The following is an 11,103-nucleotide window of genomic DNA, read 5'->3' as shown; positions in this document are numbered from 1 at the left end:
CCTGATCATTTGAAATTTCTTTTGCTTTATTCAAAACAGGAACATAATGTTTCATAAAGCTTGGCTTTGAATGCAAAGGAGGAGCAAGTGTGAGCTTTCTCTAAGTTTTGATTAAATCATGACCATTGAGGACTGTAGAGCACCGGGGACACAGAGTGAAAGATTTCAGGGTGATTGGGCGGTGAGATGAGTCCAGTGGGTGTGAGCCTGTGCCCCAGTTTCCTGAGCGCCATACAAGACCAAAGGCCCCAGGCAGAAGGGCTTCAGCTGCTGAGCTTTTACCCCCATGTTCACCGGGACTGGGGGGTTCCAGAGCTCCCATTACATACAGCCCATTCAGGCTGCACGTGTAAATAGCAGTTTCATTATACAGTGGGGCCTTGACTTACGAGTGTCCCGACTAACGAGTTTTTTGAGATACCAGCTGTCTCTCGGCCGATTTTTTGCATTGAGTTGATAGAGTAATTTGAATTAATGAGCTCCTTAACGAGCTTGGTCTCAGAATGAATTAAACTTGTAAGTCAAGGCCCCACTGTATATAGGAACGCCAAATGACCAGAACATACCAGAAGTTCCCTTTATTTAGGGCTACTGTTTTCAACAAGCTTAACACTTTGAAAACAGTTGGCCCAGGAGCTATCACTGGCTACGTGGAGGAGGCCCATTAGCTGAGCCCATTACCTTTGTAGGAAGCAGTCAGAACCTATGTCCTAAGAAGGGAGATGTGACTACACCCCTGGTGAGCCCACCTTCCAACTTCTGACACCTTGCCTTGCAACACACAAACCTGCCTGTTCCTGACTGCAACCTCCTTGTGAAGGAATGGGCGTGGCCTTCTCCTTCTGGAGAAGCTCCTTAAGCAGGGAGTTTGGGGAAGACAGTCTAAGACTCCCTTGTCATTTATAGCTCAGTCTGAGTTTTTGGGTTCTTCCCTGGGAAAGGCTAATGACATGGCAGGTGGGCAGGAGAGGATTTGAAAGGAGGAGATGAGAGGGGGTGGAATCAGAGAATGGGGCCCTTCAACAAGACTGGGGAACCTGACTATCCTGGCCCTGATGCAGTACACCCTTTGCTAGCAGCTCATTTCTCCAAGTTACTGTTTTCAAACACCATGCTGAGTGACTGGACTCACACTAACATGATTCTAGACATCACATTCACCTTCTCTGTGAGTGAGCAGCCTCTTAAAATCCCCAATCTCTTCCCTGGTGTCACTGGGCTTAGAGGAGTTTCATATTTAACACAGTCTCTTTCTTCTCCTCATGCTGTATATTTGAACCTGGAAAAACACTCTTCCCTGCTCTATCTGCTCTCAAATCAATTCATGGTGGGGAAAAATCCTTCTCTGGTCTTAGAACACACAAATAAATGCATTTTGAACAGAACACCTGACTGGATATCCTATCTGGGAAAGTTGAATAAACTCTTATCATGACATGCACTGTCGGAGAAAAGTCTAAGTTCAGGCCCTCTACAACTGGCACTCTGGACCCAGGAGGTAAGTCGAGTCAAAATGAAAAAAGAATGAAATGGTGTGAGGCAGGGATAAAGGTTCTCCAAATAATTGTTCATGTTGAATATTTTTGTTTGGTAATATCTTTATTGAGATAAAGTTCACACACCATACAAATTTCACCCATTTAAAGTGTACAATTCAGTGACTTTTAGTATAGAGTTGAGCAATCATTATCACAATTAAAAAATCATCACCCCAAAAAGAAACCCCACACCCATTAGCTATCACCCCACTAACCCACTTACCCACTCCAGCCATAGGCAACCACTGATCTATTTCTGTCTCAATAGCCAATTCTGGACATTTCTTAGACATTGAATCTTACACAATATGTGGTCTTTTCTGTCTGGATTCTTTCGCTTAGTGGTGTTTTCAAGGTTCGTTCATGTTGTAGCATATATCATATTTCATTCCTTTTTATAGCAGAATATCATTCCACTATAGAGGTAGACCACATTATATTTATTCATTCGTTGATGGACATTTGGATTATTTCCACGTTTTTTGGCTATTTACGAATAATGTTGCTACAATTATGTACAAGTTTTTGTGTAGTCATGTTTTCATTTATCTTGGGTTTATATACCCAGCAGGGGAACTGCTGGGTCATATGATAACCCTGTTTAAACTTCTGAGTAACCATCAGACGATTTTCCAAAGTGGTTATACCATTTTACACTCACACTAGCAGTCTATTAGGGTTCTAATTTCTCTACACTTGTTATTATCTGTCTTTTGGATTATAGCCACCCTGGGGAATATGAAGTCGTATCTCACTGTGGTTCTGATTTGCATTTCCCCATGACTTATGATGCTAAGCATCTTTTCATGTGTTTACTGGCCCTTTGTGCACTTCATTGGAAACGTCAATTAAGATTCTTTGTCCATTTTAAATTCAGCTGTCTTTTTGAATTGTAAGAGTTTTAAAATTTATTTTGGATACAATTCCCTTATTAGACATATGATCTGAAAATGTTTTCTCATATTCTGTGGATTGGCTTTTTATTTTCTTGATGGAGTCCTTTGAAACACACATTTTAAAATTTTGATGAAATCCAATTTATTTTTCTCTTTAGTTGCTTGTGCTTTGGAGTTTTATCTGGGAAACTATTGCCGAATCCATATCATAAAGATTTTCTATGATTCCTTCCGGGAGTTTTATAGTTTTACCTCTTACATTTAGATCTTTGATCCATTTTGAGTTAATTTTTATATATGGTTTGAAATAGAGGTCCAACTTCATTGTTTGCATCCTTATGCCAGCACCACACTGTTTTGATTATGGTAGCCCTTGTAGTAAGTTTTGAAATTAGACCATGTGAGTCCTCCAACTTTGTTCTTCTTCAAGATTGTTTTGATTATTCTAAGTCCCTTGAATTTCCATATCAATTTTAGGATCAACTTGTTTTCTGCAAAGAAGTCAGCTGAGATTTCACAAGGGAAATTGTTCAATACTTCAGAATTTAATAAACAATGAGATACTGAAATCCGTAAAATGTTTATCTGCAGGTAATTTGTTTACAACAGCATATGATTTTTTACTTCATTGAATTCATGCCAGAATGTATAAAAATAAAACTTTTATCGAGGGACATCTGAAGCCTAGCAGAATTTTGCTACTAAACACGTACTATATTTGCAGCATTATTTCCTTTGTGGGGGAAACTTTCAATTAAAAAATATATAGTGTAGCAAAAACTCATTCTATTACCTTATGTTAACATGTTTACTTTTCTTTTCAGAAACGCCAGTGTAGTCTACACTTGTTGATTTTTTTTAAATTGTGGTAAAATATACAAAACATATTGCAGATTTAAAAACAGCTAAATTAAATGCTATGAACATAAAAAGTGGCAGTTACTTTTGCCAAGATAAAGAAAAAGGTCTGAACTGATTTGGGTATTCAGTGAGGGAGGGGGTCACTTGGACATAGCAAAGGTATTTCAAACTAAAGATGGCACTATGAATCCAGTCTCAGAACCTGGAATATTGCACACCTAAAGTGAGCCTTTGAACAGACACTGCCAGAAGCCCACCTTTTTGAATACCTGCAATTGCTGAGGGCCGCTGACAAATGTACAGCTGTAAGGGCTGTTGTTTCCCCCAGGATCCAAGAGTAGCTCCAAACTATAAGTAACTTCAAGTCACAATGGTTCTTAACCTGGACAGTGTTACAGGGCTGATGTGAAGATCAAATAAGATAAATGTATCTGAAGTGCTTGCTTAATGAGCTCTCCATAGCTGGCAATCAAAATTCTGTGACCTTCCTTTTCAACTTCATAGGGCTGCTAACTAGGGCACAAATACTAGCAATAATGTTGTAATAGCTAACGTTTATTGAGAATCTACCAAGTGCTTTGCAAAGTATCATCTCATCAAACCTTCAAAACAACCCTATGAGGTAGATATCATTCTTATTATTTCCAATTAAAGATAAGGTAACTGAGGCATAGAAAAATTAAGTAATTTACTTAAAGCCATACAAGATATAGGATTGCACTCAGGCAAGCAGACTCCAGATCCTGTGCTTTTAACCAGTTAACCAGTCTTTGGACCTCTAGTGATCTATTTCAAAGAAATGTTATATTCTCAAATCAAATCAATTACCACCTGCTGTGAGATGGGAGGAAAGGTGGTACAGGAATCACCCATGTCAGTTTCTATACATGGAGACACAGCAACCGCACTATTTAGTAGTGATGAAGGACGGGCTTTACAGTGAACATACTAAGCTCTAAATCCTAGCTGGCTGACCTTGGACAAGTTAATGTAAAGCCCACAGGCCTCAGTTTCATCATCTACAAAATGGGTATACAACCCATTTCATTGTGTTGCTGTGAAAAGTAAATGTAATTAATAAAAGCAAAACACTTGGCATTGTGCCCATAGTTATATGAAAATTAAAAAAAAAATTTACAAGCCCCAGATACTCTTTATGTCTTGATAAAAAGTATAACTGAAATCACTGGTTTCCATGACTTAAGGAGAAATCTAGAGCAAAGAAGTCGATAACAGTGCTTATAAGAATGTCCTTTGTTTAGGAAGATAAAGAAAGTTGGAGAATAGTTAGATGTGTTATTTCAAAATTTAAGTTCTTTCCTCCCTGATTGAGCATTTACTCATTAGGTCTTCTTATCCTCAGAGACAAAAGTGAAGGCCAAGAACAGGTTACAGGTTAGTAAATTTGGCGCCTGGCCTGTTTTTGTAAATAATTTTACTGGAACACAGACACACCCATCATTTTCAAATGCTTTTTGCACTGCAATAGCAGAATTGAGTAGTAGACACCCTATGGCTCACAGTGTCTCAAATATTTACTATTTGGGCCTTTACAGAAAAAGTTTGCCAACCCCCTGCTCTAAAACACAAAGAAACCCTTATTAAGTTCTCCATCTTTGCTTTCTCCATGGCACTGAGCAGGAGGCTGGCATCTCTTCCCATCCTCCAAGACCCACCAAGTGAACGACTAGGAACATGCAAAGGAGACAATACTCAAGTGTAAAAGAAACCAGTTTTCAAAATAACAGAAGGGGAAAAAAGCTTTATAAATACAAAAAAAAATCAACATCATTAAATAACAGGATTTGCCCTCCTTTACATTGATTTCGGTCCCTTAAACTGATTCCAACTTCAAAGGCCCATTTTCTCTCATTTGAATTCCAACAAGTTCTTTACAAAGAAGGAACTAATTGAAGAGCTTGCTTTTCAAACTCAAGGGACAACAGTTTTCAAGACTGGGATGGCCTGGCAATCATTTCAGTCAGTGCAAAATCTGCATTTTATTAAAGACATTTGGGAAGATCCATTCAAAAATACATTGTGCTCAGTAAAAATTAACCATTTCATGCTGATAATTTAGGTTACCACGGAATAGATATTTGTATAATATTTACAACAACAATAGAAATTTTACAGAAGTTTAGAATGGAATACATGCCAGAAAAAACTTGATAAGATGTAGGAACACATGATACAAAGAGTTATATAAACATTTTACAAATGGTTCATAATTAGCTTGTGAGGAATTTAAATATTCAACACTTTAAATTCAGTTTGGATTCAAAAATTAAAAAGGTTAACACTACAGCACACACTTGCCACAGTAAAAAGTATGGAATTACACTTTGCATTATGGATTTATAAAGTCTGTGCAATTAAGAATTTCCACTGATTCTTCAACTACCACAAATTTGGATGTTACATCAGTCTGACTTATACCTATATTTGTTTTCATGCATGAGCAGGGTTCTCAAAGTTACCCTGCCCTGTGTCTTCCCAGATACCACCTTCAAACCTCCTAGAGATTGAAGAAGCTCGGAATAGTCTTCTAAGTATATACAGAATAACTACCTGAATTTAAAATGGCACAAAAGCAATTCCTGGAGATAGGAAGTAGGGGCCACTATTTTGTTTGGTTTAATTGTTTCTGTTAATCAATCCAAGTTTACGGTGAGAATTAACTTCCTGCATTCACAGCATTACCCCTCCAGCCTGATTCCATCAGTGCCCAAAGAGGAAACAAGGAGAGGGAAATAGACCGAGAGGACTATATATAACCAATCATATATCTCTAGTGAAAATGGGTTTTGTACAAACGTTGCTTTCCACTATGGAAAACCTAAGCCATCATGGAGAACTTCAAAGTTCTCCAGAAGGAAAAGTATCTTTTTTTTTTCCCTTGAACCTCTGAATGCTTTGCAACTGAAGTTTTTGACAACTCTGGCAATAAATACTTTAATCCCCCAACAGGGACAAAAGTCAAGGCATCTACCTTTTCTATTCCTGGGTTTCGTCTGATTAACCCTGAAGCAGAACACTAGGACAAACTTGTCTATGCCTGAAATGAAGCACATCAGGCTTTTGGGAAAGTACAATCCCAAACCAAAGGAAGTCCTGAGGAATTCTTAGCAGTCTGTCAAAATGGAGGGGATGGAGGAACAGATAAGGCCTCTTTCTCCCTGATACTCTGCGCTGGAAGAGTAACAAACAAGGCAACTTCTATTCTGCATACAACACAGAGACCGATTTTTTTCAGATTCCAAAGGAGGATCAAAATATGACCCAAGGATCAAATGGGGTTCAGAGAGCTTAACCTTGTCGGTAATGAAGGGCCTTAGAAGTGAAACTGGTTTCACTGACACAGCTCTCTGGCCCTAGAAATCCAACGTGCAACTATTACAATTTTTTTTTTCTGGCAAAACAAAAAGACAAACCTCCCTCAAATTAGGGAGTAAACAGTTAATGAATGAAAATACAAGGCAGGTCGTGATCATATTTAATAGCCTATAGGAAAATACACAGAAAGGTGGGTCAGTGCCTGGAGTGAAAAAAGATATAGTCAGGACCAGGCCTAATGCTGATGAATTAACAAAGCACTATGGGAAATGAATATTCACATAGTAACTGACTTGGCACAAAGTCTGTGATCTTTTATAGTACATTCAGTTAAAAAAGAAGAAATAGGGTAGATTAGGGCAGCAGGCCCAGAGTTTCCTAGCCACCTTACCTTCACCACATGTGTGTATACAGACAGACGAGGGACTCGTCCTATCACAGCTTCATTTTCTTGTATTTACTTATGGTTTCTAAGACAGATTTTTTTTTATCCAGCTGAATCAGACCTCAAGGTATCCTATATCTCAGCTGGTCAAGACACAAAGAAAATAAAATCAGAACCACTTACAAGTTTTTGTTTTGTAAGTTGGCCCTTTAAGTCTCTGAGAGAAACTTCTTGTGAGATTCTGGCCCTGGGGATTAGCGACAGGACATTGTGTTTTCTGCTGCCCCCTTTAAAGAAACCATTTGTTTTTAACTGTAAATAAGTTTTCTCTGCCTACACACTTTATTTGTGATGAACTGAAGGAGGTAAGGAAATAATTCAGTATTTTCTGACTTGGTTCAGTGTATCATACCACATTCCCAGTTCATAAAAGCATGAGTCTGTGGATCTTAGTGCTCACATGGAGCTCAATATCCCACTATAATGCAGGAAGTAACGAACTTCTAGATATAAAAGCAGTGCTCTCCAGAAACAATGTTCTGATCAGGAGAGAATATGCAGATTTCTGAGTCCCAGCTGAGCTCTAGGATTAAGTCCCAATGAGCGACTGCCCTTGCTGAAAGTTGGGTCACCACCAGGACCTAGGTGAATAGAAATAAACAGCGCCTTCCACACACTTCAAAAGTAATCCTCTGGCCTTTAAAAAAAGCTGTACACTTACGAGTCATTCTCAATACACAGCTAGAAGAAAATAAATGGCTTTTTTCCTTATTTACTCTAAAAACTAGTTTAAGAAGTGAGGATACTATGATGTTAACTAAGGAGCTGGGACTGGAAAATGGGATAGCATTTCCTAGAGAAGTCCACTAATTTTCAATTAGGAACATGCTAAACTGGCTAACTCTACAACCACAACATACTTTATAATACATGAAGTGACTAGAAACTAACCAGCGTAGCTCTGAGCTTAGAATGAAAGTACAACTGCATATGGTGAGTTGTAAAGCTGGTTTGAAAACAGATTTGACCAAAGCGTACAGCACAAATACTCCTATAACAGCCATATCACAACCACCAATACAGAAATTTTTGCTTCTAATTGGTCTGTCATATGCCAATATTTGTAAAGAGCTATTAAATGACCTAAATGAAAAACAAAGACATTTTTTTGGGGGGAGACACAGCTAAAAGCCATGGATACCTTTGAGCACTTGGTAAAAAACGTGCCAATCTGCCAGGCTGCTGCTTACTTCTAACATAAGCATCATGGCTCTGTAAAAAAATTTCTAAGGATGCTGACCTAGAATTTAAGTTCTCAAATACCTATAAAGTAACTGTGGTCTCCTCCCAAAGGATGCACCTTTTAGCAGGCCCAAGACAATGGGAACAAACAATAAGATTCCAGGGGTTTGAATATGGTAGAGTAGGATTCTCAACTTCAGCACTACTAACATTTAGGGCTGGATCACTTTGTTGTGGGGGGATGTCCTGTGCATGTAGGACGTGTAGCAGCATCCCTGGCCTCTACTAACTACATGCCAGTAGCACCCCACCACACCAGTTATCATAACCACATATGAGCCAACTGCTGCCAGAAGGCAAAATCGGCCCTGATTGAGAACCCCTGCTGTAAAGCTCTCTTGAGCCCCTTAGTGCGGACTACTTTTGGTCCAGGGCTCTGGAGAGAGGCTAAACTCAGACTGAGACCAAACAAGGTTCACTGAAAGTTCATTTAGAACTTCTGAGAAGAAAAACGAGAATGGTGGTAAAGCAAAAGTAGAAAACCAGCAAAGCAGAGTTTCTTTTCAAAAGGAGATCAGTGATACTTCCATACAACAAAGTAATTGATAAGCCTTCATTCAATCTTTTTATTCTTTAGGAAGTTAGGGCAGATAACAGAGCACAGATGCCATAAAAATTTCCCTTCCTAAAGAAAAATGCCAGCTTTTATGACTTTAAATCAAGTCCTTATCACGGATGGCAATCTCTGTGAGGTCCATTAACATAACAGTTAAAAGCTAAGAGAGGGCCCATTAGATTGGAGAGGAAATGACTATTCCCCTGTGCGAGTAGGAAAAGCATTATACATGCTAGAAATGCAGATTGTAGTTCACTTTACAACTCACTGAGGTCAATGAAAAGTCAAAACGGACAAAAGCTGAGAAGAGGATAAAAGAGCTACCTCAAAAACACGAGTTGAAAACACTGTAGATATTATCTGGCTCAAATCTGGGAATGTACGAAAAGTATGTATTGACTCTTCATCATTTAGGTTTACTTTTGCTCTAGGTAGAAGGCAATAATTCTAGCCCTTCTTTGAAGAACCATCAGGAATAGAAATGATCTGCAAACATCTGAGATCCCAGTGTTAGCAAGGATGAAAACATGGGAAACCAGCCGCTAGGTGACAACGAGCCTCCAATGCCGCACATGGCAATGTTGACTGCGCAGTCCTAAGCACACAGCACAGTGAGAAGTCTTTCCAGAGGAAAAAATGTGTTTCTGGTTTGCAAGGGGGAATACAAGGTACAGATCTAGTATGAAAAAGAAGAGTTTCACACCCTTTTAGAGTCATTAGTATCCAGGCAAAACTGCTAAGGGTCCACATCACTTATATAACTGAGCAGCTGCCTGGGAAAAGCCAGAATTCAGAGCTACTTGAACAGTATTGAACTGGTGAAAGAAACAAGATATAAAAGGAACCAAAGAGCATGCAAACTATTAGTTTGAATCAAATTGTTTCAATGATAGTACCCAGTTGAGTTGCATTTTAGTGCCTATTACACTTATTAAATTAAATAAAAAGCACCTTAAAATGACCTCTATATATAATCAATACACATCATTATAGTAGTTATATAAAATGCAATATGCACACAATTTAAGCTTCAAAGAAACTAAGACATTTTCTTTATAATCTTCATAATCATCAGAACTATAATTCTCAAAATCGTGGGGGCGGGGGAACAGTAATAGCACATTTCAGTTACAGCTGACTTGATTCAGAGGCTGACACTCTCAGAATCCTGGGACAAGTACTAACTACCGAGACATTACCTCCTTGAGGGGTAGGAGGGGACCTTTAAAAATATTATTGCTAGGAGACTACTTCTAAAAATCTAATGCTCTTGATGGATGATGGTGTTGAGTGATTTCTGTTAAGGATGGCCCAGAGACATGGGGCTATGACCTGTGTTGGCTAAAGGCCTTGATGAAACTTGGGAGCAACTTGGGAGTTGGAGGAGATCAAATGAGAGAAAGATAATTGCTGTTCTGACTGTGTGTGGTGTGTGTGTGTGTGCGCGCACGCGCTAACCTTGTTATATATGGATGGTCCCAGGAAGAAAAAGTGGGTATAGCAATTTCCTCTACATCTAGAATGGCTTCAGAAGCCTTTTAAATATCTCCTAAATATCTTGTAAAGAGCAGTAACAAAATAAGTATTTAGAAATAGAAATGCCACACATATACTTCCCCTCTACCCCCCACCGAGTCTCTGGTACAGTGCACAGGATTTAGGAGCATAGAGCAGGTATGCCAGGTCGGCAGACAGGGGCCTCGTACAACCTTGCAACTAGGAATGTTCACTGGCAAATCTTTGGTCAATGCTCTACACTAATGCTAAGTAGAAGAGCCCATTCTCTCTACAAAGAACCATGAGTAAGCCTGGATCTATTCTCCCTCAGGTGCAAGGAATGCCCCTGGACATGAAGAGGAGCCAACTGTGTGAGGACAGAGACAAGGCCTGCCGGAGTTCTCACTGGTCTAGCCCACTTTCTTCCCCTGTGGGTTTGCAAGAAGATGCTGCATCTCATCTGCTACCAAGGAGCATATCTAGAAGCTACTGCTGGGGCCTAAAAGTTGAGCAAGGTTCCTACTGTTACAGTCACATATAGCCACAATTCAACTCCCTTGGTAAGAAGTATAATACTCACTTCATATTACAAATGTATAAAAATATGGCAGAGTGTCATAACGATACTTTCTTTAAATGATTATATTTATAAAACAGACACATATTTATCATATATATATTTATATATAGAATAAAGTACTCCTGATGCAATATATAAATGTTACTGTTTAG

Source organism: Myotis nattereri (genome assembly GCF_964212035.1).
Source record: "Myotis nattereri genome assembly, chromosome: X".
Lineage (NCBI taxonomy): Eukaryota > Metazoa > Chordata > Mammalia > Chiroptera > Vespertilionidae > Myotis > Myotis nattereri.
Note: the sequence above shows the minus strand (reverse complement) of the source record.